We start from the raw sequence: 24,840 nt of genomic DNA on the forward strand, positions 1-24,840 counted from the left end.
ATTTATTTATTTATTTATTTATTTATTTATTTATTTCACATTAGCTCCTGATGAGATTAAATGCACGCTAGTCTACTGCCATCCCAACTTCTGGAGCAAACTTAGCTGTGTACCCCACTCTTCTACCCAGACACTGCTGATGTTCCAGGCATATCAATTCCACTGGCCGTTCTTCTAAGCTGTCTCATGAATGTCCTCATTTACAGCCCTGGGAAGGATGTACTGTTAATTCCTAGGATTAACAATGTAACAGGAAAGGAGCCAGGATCACAAGAGTCAGGTGACTTGCTCCAGCTCACATAGGAAATGACATAACAACACTGAACCAGAACATCAGTTCATCCTGACGCTAATTGTCCTCCTGGCTCCATCTGCAAGGCTGTTATAGAGTCTGTTGGTTCTTCTGTAGCAGTAAGTACCCTTGCTGCATAGAGTCCTCCCTCGGTACTGTCCTGAGTCAGCACGCCTTTGTTATGTCAGCTGGCAGCCCAGGTGCTACCATAAGCTCACATTGTTGAAAGTCTACACTTAACTTGCTCCAAAATCACAGGGAACCAGGTTACAGATTGTTCTTGAAAGCCTTTAGAGTTTTGTTAATATTTTCCCCCATATATGCACTTTAGTCATGAGAAAGGGACAGAGAACAGAGAATTCAATCCCCGTGGGTACTATGGTGCCACTTTGGGTATACCTTAACAAATCAATCACCTGCTCACTTCAGAAGTCCCAAGAAATGTTCTGTTTAAAGTGTGTGTCCAGGGGCATTGAGCAGAAACGAACTTCCAGGACCTCTTCCCAAAGATCGACCATTGGGAAACTTTCCATGCTTGTGGCTGATGTCTCTGGGTTGTCTGCACTTGCATGCTTGACAGAGTCTGAGCATGTGAGTTGGTGCCATACCCACTAGTTAAGAGAAGCAGGTTGTTGTCACTGTGAGTCTTTTGCCCAAATCTCCAGGACCTAATACATTTTCAACATGGCAGTCGTTCCCTGTCTAGGCCTGTACAATGAGGCCAACATGGGGAGCCGCTTCCCCACAAGGAGCACTGCTATGGGGCGAGCACAGGGAAAGGTAACGACTGCTCTTGTTGCTGAGAACTGGCCCTGAGGTGCCCCTTGTGAAGATCAGCTGCAGAACTTTTATCTGCAATGGTGTCCCAGTTTGCTGGCTGTACACTATTTCACAGCGGACAAAAGGAGGTGCTGAAATAGACCTTAGTCACACACGCTATCTGCCATCTGTCTCATGTGTAAGATGGGCCACATTGATACCCAGGGGCTCTAATCAAAGCATGTGTATGAGGTCATATTGTATACCCCAAGGATCAGACTGCAGCTCATCAATGCTGGCCTGGGTGTTGAGGGAAGGGAGCTTAGGAGGAAACTTGACCTTGACCAGGCTATGAACACCTGTTTGTCAATGACACACTTTGTCACTCATCACTCACCCAGGGCCATCTGGGTTAAGTGCTTTCTGTTAGAAATTTTCATGGTTCCTGGATTTTTCCAAGACTGCAGAGAAAATTCTGAGTATGTGTCTGTGGGCCTGGGTGTCTAACTGCTGGTCAAATCGCAGCTTAGAATTCTCTAAATAAATACATAGACATGCTTGGGCAAGTTTAGTGCTTTGAGTATTGCAGAGGAAAAGAACACTTGAACTTGGAACTCACCCAGGGTTGTCATGACAAGAATTTCATGTGGAAGAAGATGACTTTCCTGTAACCACTTCATACATTGTGAAGTTATCAGGAATTAAAGCAAATAAACTACACAAAGGAAAGTTCTTATCCCAGTTCCTGGAACAAATGTGTGACCACGGTAGAATGGTAGAATGGTAGAATGGCCATAATCATTTCTTTATCTCTATCAAAATCCACACCTACAAATCATCATTTCTCCTATACTCATTACTTCAGTTCAGTTCATGTATATATATATATATATATATATATATATATATATATATATATATATGGCCCACACAACCAAAAGTACATACTTCAATGCCTCTCTTTGTGGTTTGTAATCTTTCCTTCCCAACAGCTCTCTTGTTTAAGAAGTGGCTTAGTTTCCAGTTACTATTCTTAGTGGCTGAGATAAGTCATCTTACAAAAGGGGAAGGTTTACTTGAGCTCACAGGGTTGGAGGTCCCAGCTGTGCTCCATTGGTCTCCCACTGATTTTGAACCACTTTAAGGCAACAACACATCATGGTGATGACATATATGGATTAAATTGCTTACCTCATTATGTGGAGTCAATGAATAGAGGAGGATGAAGTAGAGTCTCACAGTCACATTTGAGGTCATGTTTCCAATGACCTGAACACCTCCCACTAGGCCACACCTTTTAAATATCTCACCATCTCCTGAAAGTACATGGAGGGGACCAAGTTGTCAACACAGGAGGCTTAGGGGACACTACAATGAAACTAAAGCAGGAGGATCCCATAGCAGAATAGTTTGTAGTTATGTGAGAGAGGACAGTGTTTCTTCTCATAACATGACAAAAGGATCTCTGGTATGTTGTTCTATAAAATAAAGCAGGATATAAAGAGAAGAAGATAGTATATGTCCTGGTAATTGTTCTATTCCTATTACTAAGGATCTTTTAGAAGAAAGCATTTAACTGGGACCTCGCTTACAGTCTCACAGGGTTCATCCACAATCATCATGGCAGGAAGCATGGTGTCAGACAGGCACACCACTAAAGAAGAAGCAGAGTTTACAACTGATCTGCAGGATGGAGGCTAGGGCAGAGGCCTGCTTTGAGTATTTGAAATCTCAAAACTCTTTCTCAGTGACACATCATCAACACAGCCACACCTTCTAATCCTTCCCAAAACAGTTCTACCAATGAGGAACCAAACATTCAAATATATGTGCCCATGGTGACCGGTCTCATTCAAACTGCCACAGCATGTCATTATTAAAGAAAATGTGAGACCAGCTGTGCTAGCTAGCACATGCCTTTAGACCTGGCCCTGGAAGGGGAGACAGAGACAAGTGGATCTCTGTATGTTTGAGGCCAGCCTTGTCTACATAGTGAGATCCTGTCAAAACCAAACCAAACCAAACCAAACCAAACCAAACCAAATCAAACCTGGGTGCCAAATATATAGTGAAATGCTAAGTCCTAAGTGTAATAATAAGAAGAGGGAAGAAAAAGAGTGGAAGGGGGCAGATAAAAGAAAAATGTATGTACCTCAGTATACTTATGAAGAATTGGTTCTAGAATAGATGGATAGTTTAGATCACTATTGAATATTACTAATTCAAAGTTTAAAAAGAAACTGTTCATTGAAATCCAAGGTTAAAATAAAAAGATGTAACTAAATGTGAGCTGATCTGGGTGTATAACCCACAGAGAGAATTTACTTTTAGTGGATTTAAAACAGATTTTTCAAGTGGGTTATAATGTAAAAGCACGAACTACCTGCAGCTGTGCTGTGTGGTACCGTATTGTCAGTGACAACGTCATTCAGAAACTCCCTCTTACATCCACCCGAAATAGGAAGACACCCTGAAACAGCCATGTTAATGTCATTAGAAGATTACCAGCATGAGAAAAGAGAGGCAAATCAAAATTCAATCTAAACTAAAATTGAAAATGTCAATTTGAATTTGTGATGTATTTTCTCTTGAGGATTTAGGGGGGTGTTTTGTTTGTTGTTTGTTTGTTTGTTTGTTTTGTTTTGTTTTTAATGTGTTCATTCAAAGGGCTTGCCGGGAGACAATGGCCAACTTCCTCGTGCTGAGAATCCCTAGTGAATGACTGGTCTCTAAACGTCCTTTTCCACCACACGGAAGCTGGGCTTCCTGGAAACATGATGCAGGTCAGATACATGATAGGGACTTTACAATAGCTTATCACATTAGAAAGTTTTCAGAGATGATTGGCATGTTGGCAATAGAGTGTAAGAACCAACTCAAGTTGAGGGTGTGGCTCAGTGTTAGAGCACCTGCTCAGAATCTTCCAGTGAGGAGTTATGGGTAAGGCTCAGTGGCAGAGCACCTGCCTAGAATACACCAGTGAGGGACTGGGGGCATGGCTGAGTGGTAGAGCCCCTGCCTAGAATCCTCAAGTGATGGGCTGGGGGCATGGGTCAGTGGTAGATGGTATTCTGTACCTTTAGGATAATAGTGGCTAACCTGCTTCACAGTTAAATTTACATATGATCTAGCCTTTGTCTTGAGGTTGCTCATAAACTATAAGCCTGTGGGGAAGCCTAATAGGGAGGATATTAGTCATCCAGCCATGTTTGGCCAAAGTAAATATCTTCCTCTGCCTATTTCCAAGCCATTATCTATTGTGGAACATTGGGAAACCGAGGCAGTAAGTAAAGATCTACATGTCCTGTGACAGTATGAGCCTTACTTCTCAGACTTCTGTGGGCTACAGTTTGCCTGAGCTAATCCTGTCCTCTAAGGATTCATGCAAGTCAAGAAGAGAGGAGATAGACAGGGAACAAAGAAAGAAGAGGTATACTGGAGTGTGAAGGAGACCTGCCACTTGACTTGTCCCAACATATGTGTTTCTCTGAGTGACCTGACTCAGGAGTAGCCCCTCCTGAGTGTCCCACAGTCACAGAATGAATTGAAACTTTAGGGTATTCTTTCTTCTTTTTCATGTGTAAGCATGTGAGTATGTGTGTGTGCATGTGTCTGTAAGCCAAGGTTAAGGCTGGGAACCTCTTCCACCACTCTTCCTCCTTCTTTGAGCCAGGGTCTCTCAGTCAAATCCAGAACCTAGCATTGCAGTTAGTCTTGATAGCGAGCCTGCTCCTGGAATATCCCATCTGCCTTCTGATATTGGGATTACAGGAGAGATTTAGGGGATCCAGTGAACTCTGATTCAGATCCTCTCACTTATGTGGCAAGTGGTTTAACTGCTAAGTTATCCTCAGAGCTTGGGGGTTCTCTCTCTGCCTCCGTTTTTCTCTCCTTTTAAAGAATATTTTTGAGAAGTTGTATTGAGAATTTCATAATTCCTATAATGTTTTTATCAAAGCATCCCCAGTACTCTTCCCTTGTGATGGTTTGTATATTCTTGGTCCAGGGAGTGGCACTATTAGGAAGTGTAGCCTTGTTGGAGTAGGTGTGTCACTGTGCATGTGAGTTTAATACCCCTGTCCTAGCTGCCTGGAAGTCAGTATCTGCTAGCAGCCTTCAGATGAAGATGTAGAACTCTCAGCTCCTCCTCCACCATGCCTGTCTGGATGCTGCCATGCTCCTGCCTTGATGATAATGGATTGAACCTCTGAACCTGTAAGCCAGCCCCAGTTAAATGTTGTCCTTATAAGAGGTCCTTATAAGCCTTGGTCATGGTATCTGTTCACAGCAGGAAAACCCTAACACATCCCTTCATTTTTCCCATTAACCCCAGTGTTCCTTTCAACTGCATATGCTCTTTAGTTATTTTTATTTTATGTGTCTGAATGGTTTGCCTGCATGTATGTCTACAAGCGATTGTGCATGCAGTGTCCAATGGGGGTCAAAAGAGAGCATCTGATTCTCTAGAACTGTGAGCTAACAAGTGGGTAATGGGAAACAAACTTGCATCCTCTGCAAGAACTGCAAGTGTTCTAACTCACCAAGCCATCCCTCCATCCCCTGTGCTCTCTTCAAAACAAAACAAAACCCACTGAATCCCCTTAGAGATGCTTATGCATACGTGTGGGACCACCTGCTGGAGTGTGGGTAGCTTTTCAGGGGCTGCATCCCTGAAGAACACTGACTCTCTCCCTGTTAGCAGTCATCGACTGGGGATGGGAATTCATGAGTCCTTCTGAAGCCCATGCTGAGACTTTGGCTGGCTTGCTCTTATGTTTGTTTTGTGGATTCAGTCACAGATGATCTACATGTAATCCCCCTGTTATGATCGGCAAATATTGTTTGCTACAGATGTCCACTGCTTCTGGCTCTAACTGACAATCTTTCAGTCTTCCTCTTCCTTCTTCTATAATAATCTCTGAGTTTTGGTGGAAGGGATGTGATATGGGATTTTAAAGTTGGTGCAGGAGATACAACTCAGCCTCTTTTGCGTGTAGCTGGGGAGGTGAGTAGAGAGGAGTTTGCTTATGTAATGGGATGCTTGCGTGGGTAGTCTTGGTAATTCTGGCTCAGAAAGTTATCCTTGGAATAGGAGTTGAGCCTTGGGTACAGGTCAATGGTAGAGTGCTTGGCAAGCATGCAGGAGCCTCTGGCTTCCTTGCCAGTACTGGCAGAGGGGAGAGGACCGCTTAGATCTCTGCATCTACTGCATGAAAAGTTCTCACCCCACAGGGACACTTTAATCCAATTAAGGTCCCTGTAGCTCTTTGTCTTAGTGTCTGACTATAAGTTTATGTTGCTATATTTAGGGTAAGTGCAACTTAAAGTCTGGTCCTCTCCAAAGGGAAGTTCACAGCCTACTATAAGACTACTAAGAAGAAGGTCTACATGTAGCAGATTCCCAGATGGCTGGTATCGGCAGCTAATGCACTGCACATTGAGAAGAATCTAGTAGGATCATAGCAGGTGTGTGGAAGCAGTGGTGTGGTGAGTTTACAAGCAGCCACACACCCCGCACTACCTCCTGTAAGCTTTGTTTGTTCCCAGCCACCAGCTTAGCCAAGGACATCATTCTGTGGCTTGTGATGTGTACGATGGCTATGGTCTCCATTTCCTCTTGCTTGTGGGTTGTGGTTAAAACATTCCACAATGATCAATAAAGAGCTATGTGCGTGTTTGCTCCTTGGTTCTCAAGGACACACTTTTTAAACCTCACCTGTTTTTAGAGGAATCTCTGCTGGGAAATGGGAAATAAAATGCCCTAGCAACAGATGGGTTTTGCAGAGGTTTACCATGCCCTTGCTTACTGTAGCTAAATGTGGGGTCTGTTGTCACTGTGTAGTGGTGGCATCAGTCTGGATCCTAGATTCCCACTACAAAAGGTGTCCCATTGCCTTTTGCCTTTGGGATGGATCCCATGTCCAGAAATGGCTTAGAATAGAGACAACATATTGTATCCTTTTCCTTCACCTTAGTAGAACTCCTGGGCCTGAGAAACACTTTAAAGTTATATTTTGGCTCATTGTTCTGGAGGCTGAGAACAGGTGCTGAGAAGGTTTTATGTTGCTTCCACAGGATTTTGGAGAGAAAGCTCAGTTTCCTAAAGGTAACACGTTAATCTATTCATAAGGGATCCATCCCTAAAGCTCAAACACTTCTCAGCCCTACAGCCTGGGACAAAGCCTTGGCATGAGCTTTGATGGAGAACAACCCTGTTTTGCCTGTCATGTCAGGTAAGGTGGCAGTCGGAGCAATAGAGGGCCCTGTTCTTTCTCAGAACACAGGCCTACCTTTGAAGATGCAAAAAGCTGAACCGGGTGTCCGCAAACAAAACTTAGAAGTGTGGATCAGCTTGGAGACGTGGGTAGGGCAGAAGTTAGAGGCCAGCTCTTTTCTTGGAAGCAGAAGTGTGGGAAAGCTTGAGCCCACAGTCTGCTTGCTATGCAGACCTGGGTCCTTCATCTGTCCAGATTAGAGCCTACTGCCACTCATTGCTCAGACCACAGCAGAGTTTAAACAGTTCCCCTTCAGTCCACCTTCCAAATTCTCCCTTCCCAACCACTCAGGGTCAGCACTGAAATGACTTTGAATGTGATACTGTAGAGTTGGAGCTTGGTTTTACATAATAGAAGTGTAATAAGGGGGGAAAATCCATTGAGAAAGGAAATTAAGATCCAGGGAGCCTGTGCTTGGCAGCTTTTATCTTCTTTTTTGACCTCTGGTTAAAACAGGAATTTGCTGGGAAATGGGAAACTGAGGAGTCTTCCCTGTTTGTCTTCTTCTCTGGGACCTTTCCAGACAAGGAAAGGGATTTTGCTGACACGATGGTTCTTTTCTCTATCTTGCTGTATGTGAATCACAGTAACTCTCTTGGTGTCCGTTCCTTCTTACAACACTCACTGTCAAAGGTGTCACAGGTTGTCACGGGTCACTTCAATGTCCTCAAAGAGTGCACAACGGTTTTTGTTTTTATAAACAGGCCAAAGAATGAACAGCAGGCAGTGGTGGACTGAATGTTGTCTCTGCGTTGTATAGAACACATTGGGTTATTTAGAATACAGATGTGTGTGTGTGTGTGTGTGTGTGTGTGTATGTGTGTGTGTGTTTGTGTGTACAGAGTGGACCTATTTTGTGTTCAAAGAAGACCCCTGGGTATGAGGGAATCTCAGTACATTCTTGTCTTTCATTAAAGCTTTATGATCATCGGTGTGTATCTTGTACCAAATGTATCCAGAACTTTGTTTCTGACTAAAAGCTTCCTCTCTTAGCTGACTTAATTTGCTTTTATATTACAGAACCACAGGAGCTGTGATATCAAATTTCAGAATTATTTGCAAATTTCAGCCCATGCCTGATTTTTGCCTTCTTAAATCTGTGCAGTTAGGCAACAATATGAAAAAAAAGCCCCACTTAATCATGATGAGATTAAAGGATTTTTAAAAGGCGGTTTGCGGTCACATTTACATTCCCCGATAATTTCTTAATTTTCTCTTAAATCACCTTTCATCTTCATAAAATGAACTGTAAAAAAAAATCCTTCTGAATTCTATAATGTGCCAAGAAAAATGGGGGAGAAATTAAGGAGGCCCCTACCTTTTAATCATTTCGTTCATAAAGTACTTTAACTGCCCGCCAGGAAAAAGATGGAGGCTCTGGTGTCTGAGGTATTCTGTGCCATAAAGTCCCATAATAGAAACAGATGGTAGAATTGCCTTGGAAGTGGAAAAAAAAAGGAGTGTACACGCCGCTCACCCTAACATATGAAGAGATTCAGGGCTGACACATGAAGGGATGCGCTTGGCGTGGGGCCAGAGGAACACTCTCAGCAGCCAGTGCTCAAGCTGGGGACTGGGAGACCCACAATTTCAGGATCTGGAATGCCCAGGCTTCAGGATTTAGAACTCACTGGAAGCATTCTTCTGAGGCTCCTGTCCTATAGTAGATAGTGCTTTCTGGGTGTGTTGGGTGGTTGTGGGGACTCCAGTGACGAGCCCCTCCCGGCTTTTACAAATACTTCCTCAAAACGATAGCTGATGAGTGCCAGCTCATCTGGAGGCTCCTTATAAGTAAGGAGTGGCTTGTCACCTAGTCCAGCACTGTTGAACAAAAGGCAGGCTCCCACCCAGAGGCAACCTTGTGAAATGGCATTGCATAGGAGGGACACCAGACACCAGCTTAGCCTGTCTTCCTGGTTGGCCAGATAACCTAATGGTTTCAGAGATATCTCTCATGGATACTGGGTTTTCCAAAGTGAAATCTGATGTGAATTCCATATCGTACTCCAATAGCATCGATGCACACACCATCATTCCTTTGTATCTTGAAGCATGGAATTCATTTTCTTTTGTTTTAGTCTTTGGTGTTAGTCTAGTCTCCTGAATGGTGATTGGGTGTCAGGTGCTAGTTAATCAAATGCAAACTGTTACACAGTAATCATCGCAGACATGTCAAGTATTTACTGGGAAACTTGACCAATTCTGTAGACCCCAAGTTCAAGGAAGGACTCAAAAAACAGCTGAAGGAGATGAGTAAGACTTCATCAGGCAAAGGACCAGAGGGTGGTTTGGCATGCAAGTTTCCAGAAAACCCGAATCATTGACATGCAAAAGGATAGTTAGTGATTGCCACAGAAGGCATTTCACAGAAAGAGAAATCAGCACAGGCAAAGGCCCTGTGTGCATGTGTGTTGGAAGTATGGGGGTTTGGGGTTTTCGGGAAAATGCATTAAAAGAGATACCATTTGAACAGAGAAGACAGAAGGAAGCTGGATAGCAGATAAGGAGGAAGAGTCACATCAGGCAAACCCATAGAGATCACATCTGATGGCCCCCATATGGATTCTAAGAATAATTCAATAGTGATGTGATCACTGCCGTGTCAGGAACAGATTCTGTTACAAACAGGCCCCCAAATATAATGACATTCACATGGAAGTTTGTCACATAGACAAGTTCAGGTCTGGGAACTTGCTTTGATGTACTTATGTGAAGACCCAGGCTCCACCCACCTCCTTGCTCCATCATCCAATGGCATTATCTTCTCATTCTTTGCATCTTCTGGTGGTAAGGGATTGTATATCTAGAAGGCCCACCCAGTGTGCAAAGCTGTATGCAATGAGACATGTTCCAGATGCCCAGTTGTGCAAAGAATAGTTAGGAGTGCTTATCTGCATGGCACGTAAATATGAGAGCCCATGGCCTTCACCTTGGAGAGAGTCACACATCCCTTGGTAATACAGGCCTTGTTAAACATAGATGCTTTCTCTTCTCTCCCAGGATGCATGGTATCTTTTGATCATCCATCTCTACAGAGGTGCCAGCCAAATTCAGATCAGATGTGACAGGCTATTCCTTTCTCATAGGGCTCTCTACCTGATGCCAGGGTGGGAAGAGGGGACTTCAACTGGGGAATTGCATCCATCAGACTGTCCTGTGGGCATGTCTGTGCATTTTCTTGGTTAATGTGTGATGTTGGAGGAACCAGCCCACTGCGGGCAGTGCTACTCCTTAGGGAGGTAGACCAAGGCTGTGTAAAATAGCAGTTTGAGCAAGCCAAGGAAAGTAAGCCAGTGAACAGAGTTCCTCTGTGGTCTTTTCTTCCAGTCTTATGCCTGAATGCATAGGGATGAGATCTTCTAAGGCATCTTTAGAGTCCGGTTCCGCCTGGCTTTGTAGGGAATGGATAGGTTGAGTGTGTATGTGGCATGCACCTGCCAGTGAACATGACAGCAACAGAAATCTCAAGGAGAAAAGGAGGGTCTCCCAGAAAATAGGTTCCAACCTGCTTTGTGACAGGGATAAAAGGCTGACTATGTGTGGATGCTGACTCCAGAGAGCTGACTAGGAATGCCTGTACCTGCTGTGGGAGAAGGGAAAAGGGCAAGGCAGCTGGAATACCAATTTCTGCAAGCTTTTTCTGATGTGCCCTACCCCTGGACACTCTTTCCTGGAATCTCAAATCTTTTCTTCGACTGGGATTATAACTAGCTTCTAGTTGGACTCTCAGCTTCCACCAGGCTGTGGCAATCTCAATGTGGTCCTGGTCTTCCTGGAGATTCTTCCAGTTTGTCTCTACTTCCTGTCCTTGGGCTGTGCCTGGCTTCACCTCTACACTGTGAAAGTTGGAAAGTAGGCTGGATAGATGATCAGATGAAAGATCTTTGTAATCAGATGTAAGATCTTTGTCTTACTTAGGAAAAGGGACAACTAACTGGCCCAACTCATTTCCTGGGTGTGGGTATTTTTTTTTACTGAGAGCCCTTCCTTCTGGACCATTGCTAGCTCCCGAGAGCAGACCATGTATTGGACTCATCATTATTAGCTTCCTAGCTCAGGTCAGAGGGCTAAACATCCAGAAGTGAGGATGACCACGCCCATGGATAAACACTCCTCTGCCTGTGAAACAGCAGCAGCCTCTGCATACACAGAGAGGATGGATGCCTCTGGGGGCGGAGTCTCTCCAGTGGGCTAAGAGGTTCATTCCTTGTGGACCCTTTCATGTTCCAGTTATTTCTAGGGGTGCCAGACAAGAGTACCTGGAGGTTAATCTCCATTATGTTAATGCCCTTCTTACCTTCCTCCACGGACCCAGATTTCCCAAAGCCCCATTGAGGATTCACTAACTCACAGATTCCTTTGTCCTGTTTGTAGGGTCAAGGTTGGAGGCTGAGGGCCCGAGGGAGCAGAGCCGATGGGACTCTAGGACCCCAACATGCTCTCTCCTCACTGATTCCTAGGCCCCTGAGCAGATGTACCCCGCCCCCTGCAGCCCCAAGGGCTTCTGCTCTGTGTCTAGGGAAAGGAAAAGCCCGGCTGGTTGAATCCCAGTGAGAATGTTGCCGGCGTTGATTTGCGGTTTGACAGTCAAAAATAATCCAAGCATTGCTTTGCATGTGATTTATACAAGTGTCTTAATTGGCATCTTGATTATATGATTGCGTGAAGGGCTGTTTTCAAGGTGTGCCTCTAAATAGAAAAAAGAAGAAACATACAGCTGGGAAATGCGGGACCAGCCACTGAATCTCTGCTTTATCCCTGGATTTTAAAATTATTATTACTATTATTTTGAACCAAGCCAACACTACATTTTCCGGTTTCTGCCCCTCTGCTGGACCTTCAATGGCAAACATTTTCCCCCAAATTACATAAATCTTTCCTGCAGACATGCTGCTTGGTCTGCAGTTTCTCTACAGGACCCACTGCTGCTTTTTTTTCCCCCTCTGCCGAACAAACTCAGAGACGTGGTCTCTCCTAGCCTGATTACAGCTAATTATTTTAGAAATCCATTTTAAAGGCAAGTTATCTTAGCTTTATAGCTAACCCGACAGAGGAGATCTAAGGAAAAACCTGAAAATCATAAAGCGTTCCAGAACATTCTATTTTATGCAGTCCAGAATGTGACACATGGGGTCTTTAATAATTCACTGCTTGTTAACATTAAACAACTGTTAACATGCTCAAATAATTAGTTATGCTTGCTTGACATGTTTGCATCTTTAATAATTGATGCATTTATCTTAATTACTAACAGTATTATGGTCGTAATATGCATCTTTTTTCTATCTTAAAATTTTAACAAAAACTGACTTTTTGCCAAAAATGATTATGCTCTAAGTTTTAATTACTCATTGTAATTAAATTGCAAGCTGCAGTATTTTACTAAAATATCTTTTGCAAAAAAAAATATTTAATGGGAGAGAGGTGCTTTGCTGTTTATGCAGCCAAGTTAGTAAATGTTTCATGAGTTTGATATTACCCTTTCAGAGTGGATATAAAATAACATCGCGTTCAAGATATGAGTCAATTTAAAAGTCTACCATGACTGAGGGCGTCTCTATGATTTCTACCCAAAATTTCATCCCCTTCCCATTATCCACTAGGCTTGGGGGATCAGAAATGTCTCCTTCACAGACTAGGTGGCTCTGTTGTAGGATCTGGTCAGAAAAAAAAAGAGGGGTCATGGCCACACTCTCTATATCTCTTGGGCTAACCCTGTTGGAAGAAATGTTGAAGAATGGCACTGGGTGGCCTTTCGACTTGATCTCTCCTGCAGAAGACAAAGCTGCATCAAATGTTTGGAAGTGAGAGGAAGGTCAGCAAGATGGTTAGTTAGCTCCACAGGAAGCTTGGGAGACCAGAGGAAGCAAGCAATAGGGAAACTGAGGCACATACACACACACACACAAAGAACCCAGGTGTTTAGAAGGCATGTCTGGGGTCCTGAGGACCCCACCTGAGGGTCTTCTCTGTCATCTACAGGTGTCTCTTTTTGAGACTTGCCCAGCCACTGATCTTAGACGACATGTTGCCACCACAACAACCAGGGAAGGCCACACCTTGATACCACAGATTACCTAGGTGTGCCACTTGCTGGAGTGCTCAAGTGTTCTATATGGCTCTGCTCTCCCTGCCCTGGAGGACATCTATGCTGGGAGCACCAATCAGCACAAACTGCCAGAAGGAGCCTGGGTAGTCTACACTGACTGGTCAGCCATGGATGCATAGCCTTAAAAGTTTTTAAGATGCAGATCAGGCCATTGCTGGGATTTTAGGAAATACAAGCAGACAGAGGAAACTGGAGCACCAGGCACAGAGAAGTTGAGCCTGCTGGGGACCTAGGTCTCCTCCACAAGCTTGCTCATCTTAAACTCAGGAAATCCTGGTTTTTTGTCTTTTGTTGTTTTTCTTAATGAAGTTTCACCACCACCTGAAGAAGAAGAAGAAGAAGAAGAAGAAGAAGAAGAAGAAGAGAGAGAGAGAGAGAGAGAGAGAGAGAGAGAGAGAGAGAGAGAGAGAGAGAGAGAGAGAGAGAGAGGGCTAGAGTCTCTGATTCAGTGGTGCACAGGTTTAGTTAAGAGGCATTCAGTCGAAAGTACACAAAATAGCTGCATCTCCCCCTCAGTCAGAAACTGCATCGAGTGGAAGGAAGTGGAAGATGATGGCTCTCCTTCTCTGTAAGAACCCAGCAGATCCACACCCACACCTCCTTGCTGAATCTGCTGCCACCAGAAGGTGGGATAACAAAAATGGCCAGACTGGGCTCAAGCCTGTCACAGGCCTCGGTGGGCTTGATGACATGTCCTGTGTTTGCTCAGTCTGTCTCCTCCCCCGCCCCCAGCAGTCATTTTCTGAGCATATTCGTCAGGCGACACACACCGTTGAGCGCCCCAGGGATCAGGAGATGAATAGACATCAACTCTGACCTCAGAGAGTTTCAGAGCAGGGTGCCCGAGAGAGCCACATGGTCAGAGAAGAGAGCTAAGTGGAGAGCAAGAGCAACGGTTTAAGCTAACAAACGCCTGGCTCAGCACAATGCATCAGGCATCTCCCCTCTCCCCAGATCTACACACACACACACACACACACACACACACACACACACATGGTTAAGGTGTTGTTTAGGAAATGAAGCGCATAAAAAATACATTCTTCCCGTTAAACAGCTTAGTTAAAGACACCAGATATGCATTCGAGGGACTGCCTGTGTCTTTCCCTCACTCCAGGCAGAGATGCAGATGTCCCGTGGCTAGTTTAAAGGAGTATTTATGAAGAGTCATTTCAAAGCTTCTTGCTGGGCCTTTGCATAGCTTAAGAGAGTGGCCATTAAGATGTGTCTGTCAGATGAGAAAGCTTTTCACTCTAAGTAACAGAAAACCAGATTAACTGTGTCTTAAACATCAAGGGTGTTTATTGTTAAGATGTCTCCTCCAGCCTTGCCGTCAGCTCAGCCGTGGAACCAAGTTTTGGGGATTTTCCTCTTCTTCCCTCAGTAACTTGCTTGATTTCCATTTATACACATTTTGCCTCATGGTGGCAAAATGGCCATTGAAGCTCCCGGCGTTAAAGTTAAATCTGTCTTCTGAGCAGGAAGAAAGAAAAGGCATCCAGGTGCCCTGCTGACAAACTTTCCCTCTGTGATAGTCTTTTTTGTTTGTTTGTTTTCTTTCTTAAATTAGGAAATATCCTGTATAAGACATTTACTATCAACTCTCCCTTCTTAATACCTAACAGTTCAGAGCTAGACCCCTGACACTTCTATACTCGAGGGAGTTAGAAATCACTGCTGAGGGACAGAAAGAGGCTGGAGCTTGGGAAAGACTCCTGGTTGGCCAGGCAAAGATGCCTCCCATAGGAAGCACAGTGGCTTTCATTGCTGTGACAAAGTGACAACAAAAGCAACTTCAAAGGTAATAGTGCTGGTTAGATTAATTTTCTTTAGCACTTCCAGTTGCAATCAAGGCCAGTTTCACATTTTTGGGGGGTCTGTGGTGAGGCAGAGTATCATGGTGGAAGGCCACAGTGGAGAAGAACGCCATTTTCAGTGGTAGTAGGAAATTAACAGAAGCAGACCAGAGAAGAGATTGGCGTAAGATATTTTCTTTAAAGAGTTAGAGTCTGCCTCCCAAAGCCTCCACCAGCTTCCTGTCCTTCACGTATGAGGAAAGGAACTTCATGACCCAGTCACTTCCCAAGGTGCCCCCAGTCCCCCCAATCCCCTGCACTAAGCATTGCCTTGGGGACAAAGTCTTTACATATACTGTTCATGGACTTATCCAAACACAAGCAAGGCACATAGCCTTTTTCTGTAACTGGCAGGAAGGCTTGGGGGTGGTGATGGTGCAGGGTGACATCAAAAAGATGGATCAATGGAAAGTCACTGAATTGGGGGACAGATGAGTTATTCATTAACCGAAAAGAGCTTCTGTCCAAATTATGGAGCAGTTGGGCAAATATTTCTTTTTCTCCCTTCTATGCCAGGCTGAACTCTTTTGACTTGATTTTGGCGGGGCTTAGTTGCCTGGTGTGTGTGTGTGTGTGTGTGTGCGCGCGCGCGCGCGCGCGCGTGTAGGCATGCACGCAAAGATATGTCTCCTCCTGCCAGGTTTGTAAATGATTATGCTTCTCTGTGTGTGTATGAATTTATTCACAAGACAACCAGAAAAATAAACCCAAAACATTGTCGAGGACAGAAATCCTTCTCTATATCCCCGAGGGTCAGGATTTGAGTCCACGAAATGCACGAAGAGGAGAAAGATGAACAGAAGAGGTGAATCTCTAATGCTCACATGCCCACTTCACAAGAGAGCGAAGCAGTAGACTGCAGCAACAGAGAGAGACTAAGCAGAGGGTGACCGACCGGCGAAGCCTGGGACAGCTCTTTGCTGATGTTCAGGTATAAAACAACTCAACATGTCCTATGCAACCTCGTAGCTCAGCACTATGATCCCTCTGGCTTCTCAAACTGCCCCACCACTCCCAGAGATGAGGACAGCTCTCCTTTCCATTCTGCCCTCGTCCCAGGTCCTTAAGTACCTTCACACCTCCTCCTGGTCCTATCCTTTCCTGGGTTCATAGCTCTCTTCTGCTCTTTAGCCTCATGGAAAGAAAGAGTGAGCGCTTCTCACTGAACTCCAGCTCTCTGGACTCCTGCCGTTACCACTCATTCAACAATGTCTCAGCAGCCTGGAGCCAGGCTTCCTTTCCCAAGGGCTGGTCCCTGTGTGGCTGCCTGGGTAGATCTGTTCTTTTCATGTGTCAGTAAGTGTCTATGTAAGTGTACTAGTGACATAGAACAACATTATTTTGTCACAGGTCAAAAGAGACCAAAGACAGGTATGCAAACAGATGCTGGACCAGAGTACCAGGAGCTGAAGATTGGCCCTGCCAGCCCTAGGATGCGTGATCTAGGACAGAATTTTGAACCTTTCTGAGCATATATTTTCTCCTTCCTAAACTGGTATAACAATAGCTCTTAATGATGCTTCTGTACGGATTAAATGACAGTGTTAGCAGCACATACATTACTCTATTTCATACAAAGGATTTGAGCATCCTCAGATTTGGGTATCCACCAGGATTCTGGGGCCAATCCCCCACAGACACTGAGAGATGGTTGCAAATGATCAGCTCTTAGAAGAGGCTCTAAAAATTAATCCTCGTTAGAGAATTATTGTTTTCCTTTTCCGAGGATCTCTACCAGCATGGAGTGAGGACAGCCACTTTCTCTTTATAGAGAGTCACTTCATATCCCTTTTAAGCCAGGAATTCAGGGGCTTCCTCCAGAGCACTCCCCCATCCTGGTCATGTTGCTGCCATACCTCAGTTCTGCCTCTGATGTTGGCACTGCATAAGCTGGCTAAGGCTTGCTTCTGAGGGAGAAAGAGAAGAATGTAATTCCTGTGCAGGCTTCTTCCTCCTTGTCGCAGGTCTGTAACACAATATTAATTTTCTGGGGGTTTGCTATGTCCCCTTTTACCCCTCTATAGGAGGTCTCTGGCCCACATTTGGTCAAATCGTTCTCAAGTAATGGACACAGAAGCACTGTAAATTTATTTACAAGCTGTAAGCCTAGACTGGGCAGGTTCTGAGCTTTTCTTTTTTTTTCTTTTAAATATTTTTTATTAGGTATTTTCCTCATTTACATTTCCAATGCTATCCCAAAGGTCCCCCATACCTTCCCCCCCACTCCCCTACTCACCACTCCCACTTTTTGGCCCTGGCGTTCCCCTGTACTGGGGCATATAAAGTTTGCACGACCAATGGGCCTCTCTCCACTGATGGCTGATTAGGCCATCTTCAGATATATATGCAGCTAGAGACACGAGCTCCGGGGGGGTACTGGTTAGTTCATATTGTTGTTCCACCTATAGGGTTGCAGATCCCTTTAGCTCCTTGGGTACTTTCTCTAGCTCCTCCATTGGGGGCCCTGTGATTCATCCAATAGCTGACTGTGAGCATCCACTTCTGTGTTTGCTAGGCCCCGGCATTGTCTCACAAGAGACAGCTATATCTGGGTCCTTTAAGCAAAATCTTGTTAGTGTATTTCAAATCACAAGCCCTGTGTCACCCTGGTGCTCAAGCCCTCCCTGTAAGGGATGTGGGAGCATTCCTGGGCATGCTATACCCCAAAGGAACAGAGTAGGGTTGCGGCAGCCATTGGAGAAAAGTGCTCCCCAGAGGAGGTGCTAGCAGGGGCTAGTGAAGAGGGGTACCGAGCAGGAAATGAGTGGACGGAGTCACCAAAGAGGTTTGATGTTTCTATAGGCAGGAGGGAGGAAGAGGGCTCAGGGTCTGACAGAGGGTCTGGAGCCAGAGGGACACCAGGTTGCCTCCGTTTCCTGTGGCCCCTAGGTCTGCAGAGCATGGAGGGAGGCGGCCAGCAAGTGAAAGCAGAACCCCTTGTGCAGATGAGGTTTGCGCCCCTGCAGAGCACTTTTCCATGGATCTGTTTTTCTTTCCGACTTTATAGTTAATTTATTTATCTGACCACTCGGGAAAGGAAAGGAAGTACTGTTTTATGAGTCCAGGACAAAATAAAAAACAATAGCACATTTACGTGCCTTAATTTTTTCTGCTCACGGAGATTTATTTCTTTTTATTATGTTTGACAGCAGCCAACAAACAGCAAATACACCGCAGAGTGCAGCTCTCTCAGCACAAAATGGTTTGTATTCTCTGTGCTCGGGGTCAAGAGTTTTTAGTAGATACATCATTTGAGGCGTTCTGCGTTGATCCCACAGAGTAACACGCACCATCCTCCTGACGCAGATGAAGAGATGCAGCCAAACTATGGCTGGGGAGGGTGGCCCCACCATGAGGGTGTGGCTCCCCTTGGTAGGAGGAGGTATCAGAGAGTGTAATGGTGGTGGGCCCTTAGTGGAGGCGCTAGGATTTGAGTTAGTGAGATGTGTGTGCTTCGGGGCAAGTTGTATGCATGTTCACATGTGTGACACACTGGTGGGTCTCAGCGGCAAGGAGTTACATGGTGTAACTGTCTTTCCTAGCAGCTTCATGAGAAGTTATAGGCCTGTGGAATCCTTGTCCTAGGATGTTGTCCTCTGCAGAACCTGGACAAATAGTCTTCTCGGGTCTCTGGTTCAGCTGGAAGCAGCCAAAGTGTTACAGCTCTCAGAAGGGAAACCTGTACAGGACAGATAGCAGGGGTCCCAGGCCTTGAGCACTTCTGTGGCAGCGCCAATGCCAGCAACAGGCAGTGGTGGGCGGTGGTGGGCAGCAGTGGTGGCAGCAGTAGAGGTGGCAGGGTGTGAACTTGATCTGTCAGGCGGGTCCAAGGTCCAGCTATGAATGCTTCAGGAGAGAGAACTCTTCTTCAAAAGTGTTAGGGCTCAGTAAATAGCCAGATAATTCTCAGTGGGAAAAAATAATACCTGTGCACTTTATTCCATGTGGACAGGGGCTTTTCAAACATTGTGGGGTAGGGTGGGATCCAGGGATAGATGCTTCCCATTGGCTCAATTTCAGATGCTAGTGATGCTCCATTTGTATGGGGAAGGACTTCAGGTGTTTGCCCTATGTGGCTGATTGTCATGGTCCTCTCAGTGGGGTGTCATAGTTACATGTTTGGCAGGTGGTGGGCCCCACTCCTACCATTCTCAATTCTGAGATTCACAGGGTGTGAACTCACTCAACCTTACCATTTCTTCTGTCTGGTGGCACCCTGTGAATCTCAGAATTCCACCTGCCCCACATTAGGGTGATTCAAACACTAATTCTGGGAAGTGTACAACACTGTCAAACTAGGAAGGGTTCTGGCATTGTGGGAGTGGGCATTGGATGCACTGTTTATCTAAGATTAGTCAAGAAGACTCACAGATGCTCTACCTATATTCAGAATTTAAATCCTTCTTGTTCCGGTGCCTCTGGTAGCTCATACTTCTAGTCTCCCACCTTCAACTTCAGCTAGTTATTTGAGCCAGTTTCCAAAGCTTTCTTGGGGTGTGGGCGGGTGCCTTTCACTTTGTTTGGATGCATGGGAGTATTCTACTCGACACATACTCTCTTCACACAGCAAATGCTGTGCCACCAGGTAGGAGATGGGACAGGTGCCTCACGGACTGTCTGCTTAGAGTATACAGTGGAGAGCAGGCTGTAACCTTTGCAGGTTTTCACTGAAGGCTTGGGCACAGCACCAGGACACGTAGGTGCAGATGGGCAAATAGATATGGCTGTCCACAGTCGACAAGCATGGCCTCTGCCTTGCAAGATGTTCCAAGAGCTTTGTAGCCTTCCACCCCACCAGCATTCTGCCAGATGCCAGCTCTGTCCTCTTCTCCACGAGCTGTGATCCACTAGTGATGGTTAGTCCTTAAATGCTCAGTTCTTTGTTGGCATCCCCGTGTCTATAAAGGCTAGCATCTGAGAGCAATAAAGTCATTCAAGATCCTCTTCCCCCATCCATTCTGAACACTGATTTGCTTGCCTCCAGTGTGCCCTCGGCTCCTGACTACAGTGAACCCCGAATTTCCCAAGACCTTTGTAGGAATAATCTCATCCATGTATGTTATGTTCATGTCCCACAGGTGTGTGGACCTGGAAGACGACAGCTTTCTGCAAAGGCATTTTCAAATTTCCTTTCCTTTGAGGAGAGAAACTTCTGGAAACATTGTGAGCAAGTTATTCCAGTGTTCGTTTTCCCCCCACTTAAATCCTACCATCTGAATCTTATTCCGTGAAGCCTATAGCAACTGTATGGATGTAGTCAGGAATTCAATTTTATAATGACATTAGCAGACACAATATGCTCTGCAGTGGGCCTGGCTGGCCCTTGCAGTTGCAGAGACAAAGAGGGCACAGACTCATCCTACCAGGATGAATTACTCAGAGTATTAGAGACACGGGCATATCTTCACAGAGTCCTTTAACAGCTGTAGCAAATGACTAATGTTAGGACAGAAGTCCCAGAAGGGACAAGGAAATGGGAGGAGAGATTGCCCTGGGTGGGGAGGAAGTTATTTCGTACTTGTTGGGTTCTACTTTGGGGAAAAAATGGGGTGCCTGCACATCCCTGAAATGTTAGACACTAGATGTTTCCTGGGGTCTACAAGAGAAGGAAACAGGTTCTGGATACTTATTGTCCTATTTTTTTTTCATTTGAAAATAAAAACAGAGATATGGCCAGATCCTGGGAATATGACTCCTTTCTGTCCTGCCTCTGCCACTGGAAGTCCTGCATTAAAGGCTGCACCCTTGGAAGGCTCCAATAGGTTTTCCCCTTCCCCCAGATACTACCCTCCCAGTGACGGCAGAAAAACAGAGAAACCACCAGAGCCTCAGTGTAGCCCTGTCATATGTTCCAAGTCCCATATACATGGTGAGAACCAGAGACCTCCTGCGAGGATCTCTGAGCTATGTGTTATACTTGCTTAACACGGGTTCAGAAACTTCCCGATATGAGCCAGTATGTGCAGAGGGAGACGAGCTGTACAGCAATCTCTTCCCTAGCATTCTCTCTCTCTCTCTCTCTCTCTCTCTCTCTCTCTCTCTCTCTCTCTCTCTCTCTCTCTCTCTCTCTCTGTGGACTTTCCCTCTGGACCAGCGTGGTGTAGGGGGGCAGTGAGAAGACAAGCACCTAGGTGGAGACTGGTGCTGGGAACTCTATGTGCTTGGCTGTGGGAAACGAGTGGCCCCCAAGAGTGTGTGCTTCACAGGGAGCCTGCAGGTGACTTACAAGAGAAACATCATTTCCTCAGAGCTCTTAACCCCAGGCTCAGCCCCCATCCCTGGGATAGCATGATTCAGAAAGGATGCTGAGGACTGGGCTGATTCAGGCAGAGAGAATACACACACACACACACACACACACACAGAGAGAGAGAGAGAGAGAGAGAGAGAGAGAGAGAGACACTGAGCACAAGCGCTGGAGTCAATCTGCATGGCTGGCCCAAGCTGTCTACTGTCATTACTTGTAATTGAAGGCAAAATGCCACCCACAGGCTCATTCATTTGAAAACTCAGTCTTCAGCTAGTATAACTGATTTAGAAAGTTGTAGAATTATTAAAAGGTGGGACATGGCTGGTGGAAATGGATCACTTAGGGTGGGCGTGAAATGTGAGAGTTCTTTCCTCTTCTGGCCCAGGTCCCTCTCTGTCTTGATCCACAGAGATGGAAGCAATCTGTGTTATGCTCTTACGGCAACAACCAGAAGCCTCTCTGGCTTCCATGCCTTCCCCACCATGGCGGACTGTACCCCTCCAGAATCTGAGCCTAAATACACCCCCTTCCCTTGAGTTGCTTCTTTCAGATATTTTAGCACTTTTCCAAATCAACTAATAATAATAAAAATAAATATAATAATAATAATAAATATAATAATAAAAGTAATAATAAAATCACAGCCTCACCTCTTGATCTCAACACAGAAAGAGGAAGCACCAAGGCAGAGGAGTCAGGGCACATGGCTAAGGTAAGCTACAGCTCTTGTTACATGTCCCAATTTTTCCCAGGCAAAATAGTGCGGGGATAACTCACAGCAAAATAGTTAGGGTTGTGGGACATTCGGAAGCATCTTTAGGTACCCGTGGGACATTTTCAGTTAGGGCACACACAATAATATTTACCTAGTTGTCCTGAAGTACTTCATGGAAGCCCCAGATCTAGGTTAGGTACTCTTCATGAATCCCACACTTTCTACTGTATCCCATTTTCAAAGGCAGAGGGGGAAAGCCTAGCAGGAAGGGGTGATCCAAGTTCCTCCACCTTCCTGTGTGGCCCCAGTGTGAGGCCTTTGAGGCCAGTCAAACTGAAGCTCAGTCATAAGAACATGTTACCTGGGCTGGATCCGAGCTTTTCTGGGTCATATCAAAGAGGGTGTTCTACGTTCACACGTAAGAGCCCTTAGAAGAGTATACCACTTCTCTTTTCAAAAGGACATTCCAAGTTTCTGTGCTGCGGGGCTTCTGAGGACAGACTTTTAGGACCTGGTTCTGAGTCTGGTATTCATGAAGACTGAGACACTAAAGGTGTGCCTTTAATGGTCTCCACTAACTCATGGTCTTCCTTTATGCACTTAAAAAGAGAACCCTTCCTTCACTTGACACCTCCATTTATTCAGAATTAGCATGTAAAATCTTAAATTAGGCATTCCGCACTTGGGTTCTGACAGATCCATTACTTTTTATGCTGAGAGAGTTGAGTTAATTTTAAATTATTGAGGCCTAGCACCTGAGCGAAACGAACATCTTCAAACAGCCTGGGCATCTGTGGGCTTCACTAATGCAGAAACACAAACTGGATTAAAATCCATTTCTACTCCGCTGGCCAGATACATATATATGACAGACCCAGGGAGAGAAGTCTGGTGTGGCTGTTCATTTTGCCAGAGTGCTTCTGGGCTAGGAAGATTCCAGGCTGTGTACCCTAGCAGTAACTACGAGATCAACCTGTAGATATCACCTGCCTAATGGCCCAGCTGCAGAGTGGCTTTGTGCTTTGGAGGCTATATTTACTCTAGTCTCTGCCTACTACAGTGTGTGTCACCAAGACTGTGTCCCTAACAGCAGAGGTGTCTGGAACAGAGAAAGAAATGCACCATGATTAAAAGTGCTCCAGCTTCCATTCTTCCCTATGGCCTTTTCCCAGTCCCTGCTTCTTACTGGGTACTAGCCAGTTTGAGAAACGACTTCAGACACTGGCTTCCAGATCTGACCAGACTCCCTCTGCACTGTGCATGAACAATACCCTTAAAAGGTACTCACTACACTAGACCTCTAATTCTGTAAGCTTTCTATGTCCCTCATTACCACCTTGGAGTAGAGTGTCCCATGTCCCCCTTGTTAGATTGCTTTAAGATATGACATCAGTCAGTTATGCAAACAGAGTCAATTGAATGGGGATAGCTGCCTCTCATCTACAAGAATGATTCTAAGACAGCTAGGTTACTTCATGGCCAGCCAACAGATCACAGAGACCCCCACCCCCTCAGTGTGGCCCAGGCCCCAAGGACCCACGCTCTACAGGGATATCTATGTTCTCTGGGGAACCCCTCTTCTTGACAGTGACCCAAGATTTTCACAGGATTTATTTCTTCTCGACTACTGTCCACCTTTTCATCCCCAACACAGACTTCCAAGGCAGCCATATCTTCCAGGTGTCTGCCCACCCTGTCCATAATGCTATTTAGGGTGACAAATCTGATGAGTTAGTTTGGGGTTGGTGGATAATATCACTTAGATATGAATTGGTTTTGTTTTGTCTGCAAAAGTTTAAGTTGCTTCCCAAGCCAATGACAAATACATTGACTCTGCCAATCCAGCCCTTAATGTGCTGCATGAGAAGGCAATGAAGTATTGGGAGGCCCTGTACTATTTTAATCAGGACCCTTTGGGTCACAGCAGAGATGCCAGAGTTTGAGAAGGTGAGCTGTAGCTAGGTGTGATCTTCTACAGACTGTGGACATCTTAGAGAGGGACCGGAAGTATCTGCATTGGAGTCTGAGGGAGTCCAGTTTGGGGCCGTGGGAACAGTAAAGGCACGAAGGATTAGAACTGAGCAGACGGCAGGAAGTTTTGCTGAGCCTCCAGTAAGGCTAACTTGATAAGCTTACAAGTTGATCTTTGACTTTGACCTCAGTCCACTAGAAGGTGGCTTGGGGCAAGAAACAGCAGACAGCCTGGGAACTATAGGGTGCAGAACCTGAGGGATGAAGGGTCAGAAACTTTGAAAGGTATGACTTAGCTTTGCCTTGTTGCAAAACCCACAAGACTGGCTGGCTGATGCATCCTGCCAAAGACTTCAGTGGGTCTTTTCTCTTGACCTTGGCATTAGGAGAAACCCAAGTTTCCCATCAGATCCATCCCAGGCCAACCACAGCCCAGCAATCCAGCCCAGACTCCAGAGACCCATTGGTCTCCTTGGCTTCCCAGGCGGCCCAGCCACTCACATCCATCTGCTGGGAAACAGGCGGCGTGGCACTGAGGACTGTCGTGTTCCGTTTTAAAATGCCACAAATAACAGATTTATAGATTTTTCTAAATACATTATTTTAGCTTGAC

General features: G+C 45.4%; 1 long non-coding RNA gene across 4 annotated transcripts in view; it reads left to right on the top strand.

Annotated features, from left to right (window-relative positions):
• Positions 1 to 20,969, top strand: part of LOC110299368 (uncharacterized) — a 63,230-nt gene extending 42,261 nt beyond the window's left edge. For 3 of the 4 annotated variants that reach the window (XR_003837126.2, XR_015047973.1, XR_015047974.1), the window contains 3 exons: positions 16,043 to 16,222; positions 18,441 to 18,493; positions 20,370 to 20,969. This is a non-coding gene — a long non-coding RNA (uncharacterized LOC110299368). The remainder of the gene's footprint in view (positions 1 to 16,042; positions 16,223 to 18,440; positions 18,494 to 20,369) is intronic. The other variant, XR_015047976.1, reaches the window with a different exon arrangement.
• Positions 20,970 to 24,840: the final 3,871 nt, after the last annotated feature.

Source organism: Mus caroli, unplaced genomic scaffold, assembly GCF_978045245.1.
Source record: "Mus caroli unplaced genomic scaffold, Mus_caroli_1 scaffold_8, whole genome shotgun sequence".
NCBI lineage: Eukaryota > Metazoa > Chordata > Mammalia > Rodentia > Muridae > Mus > Mus caroli.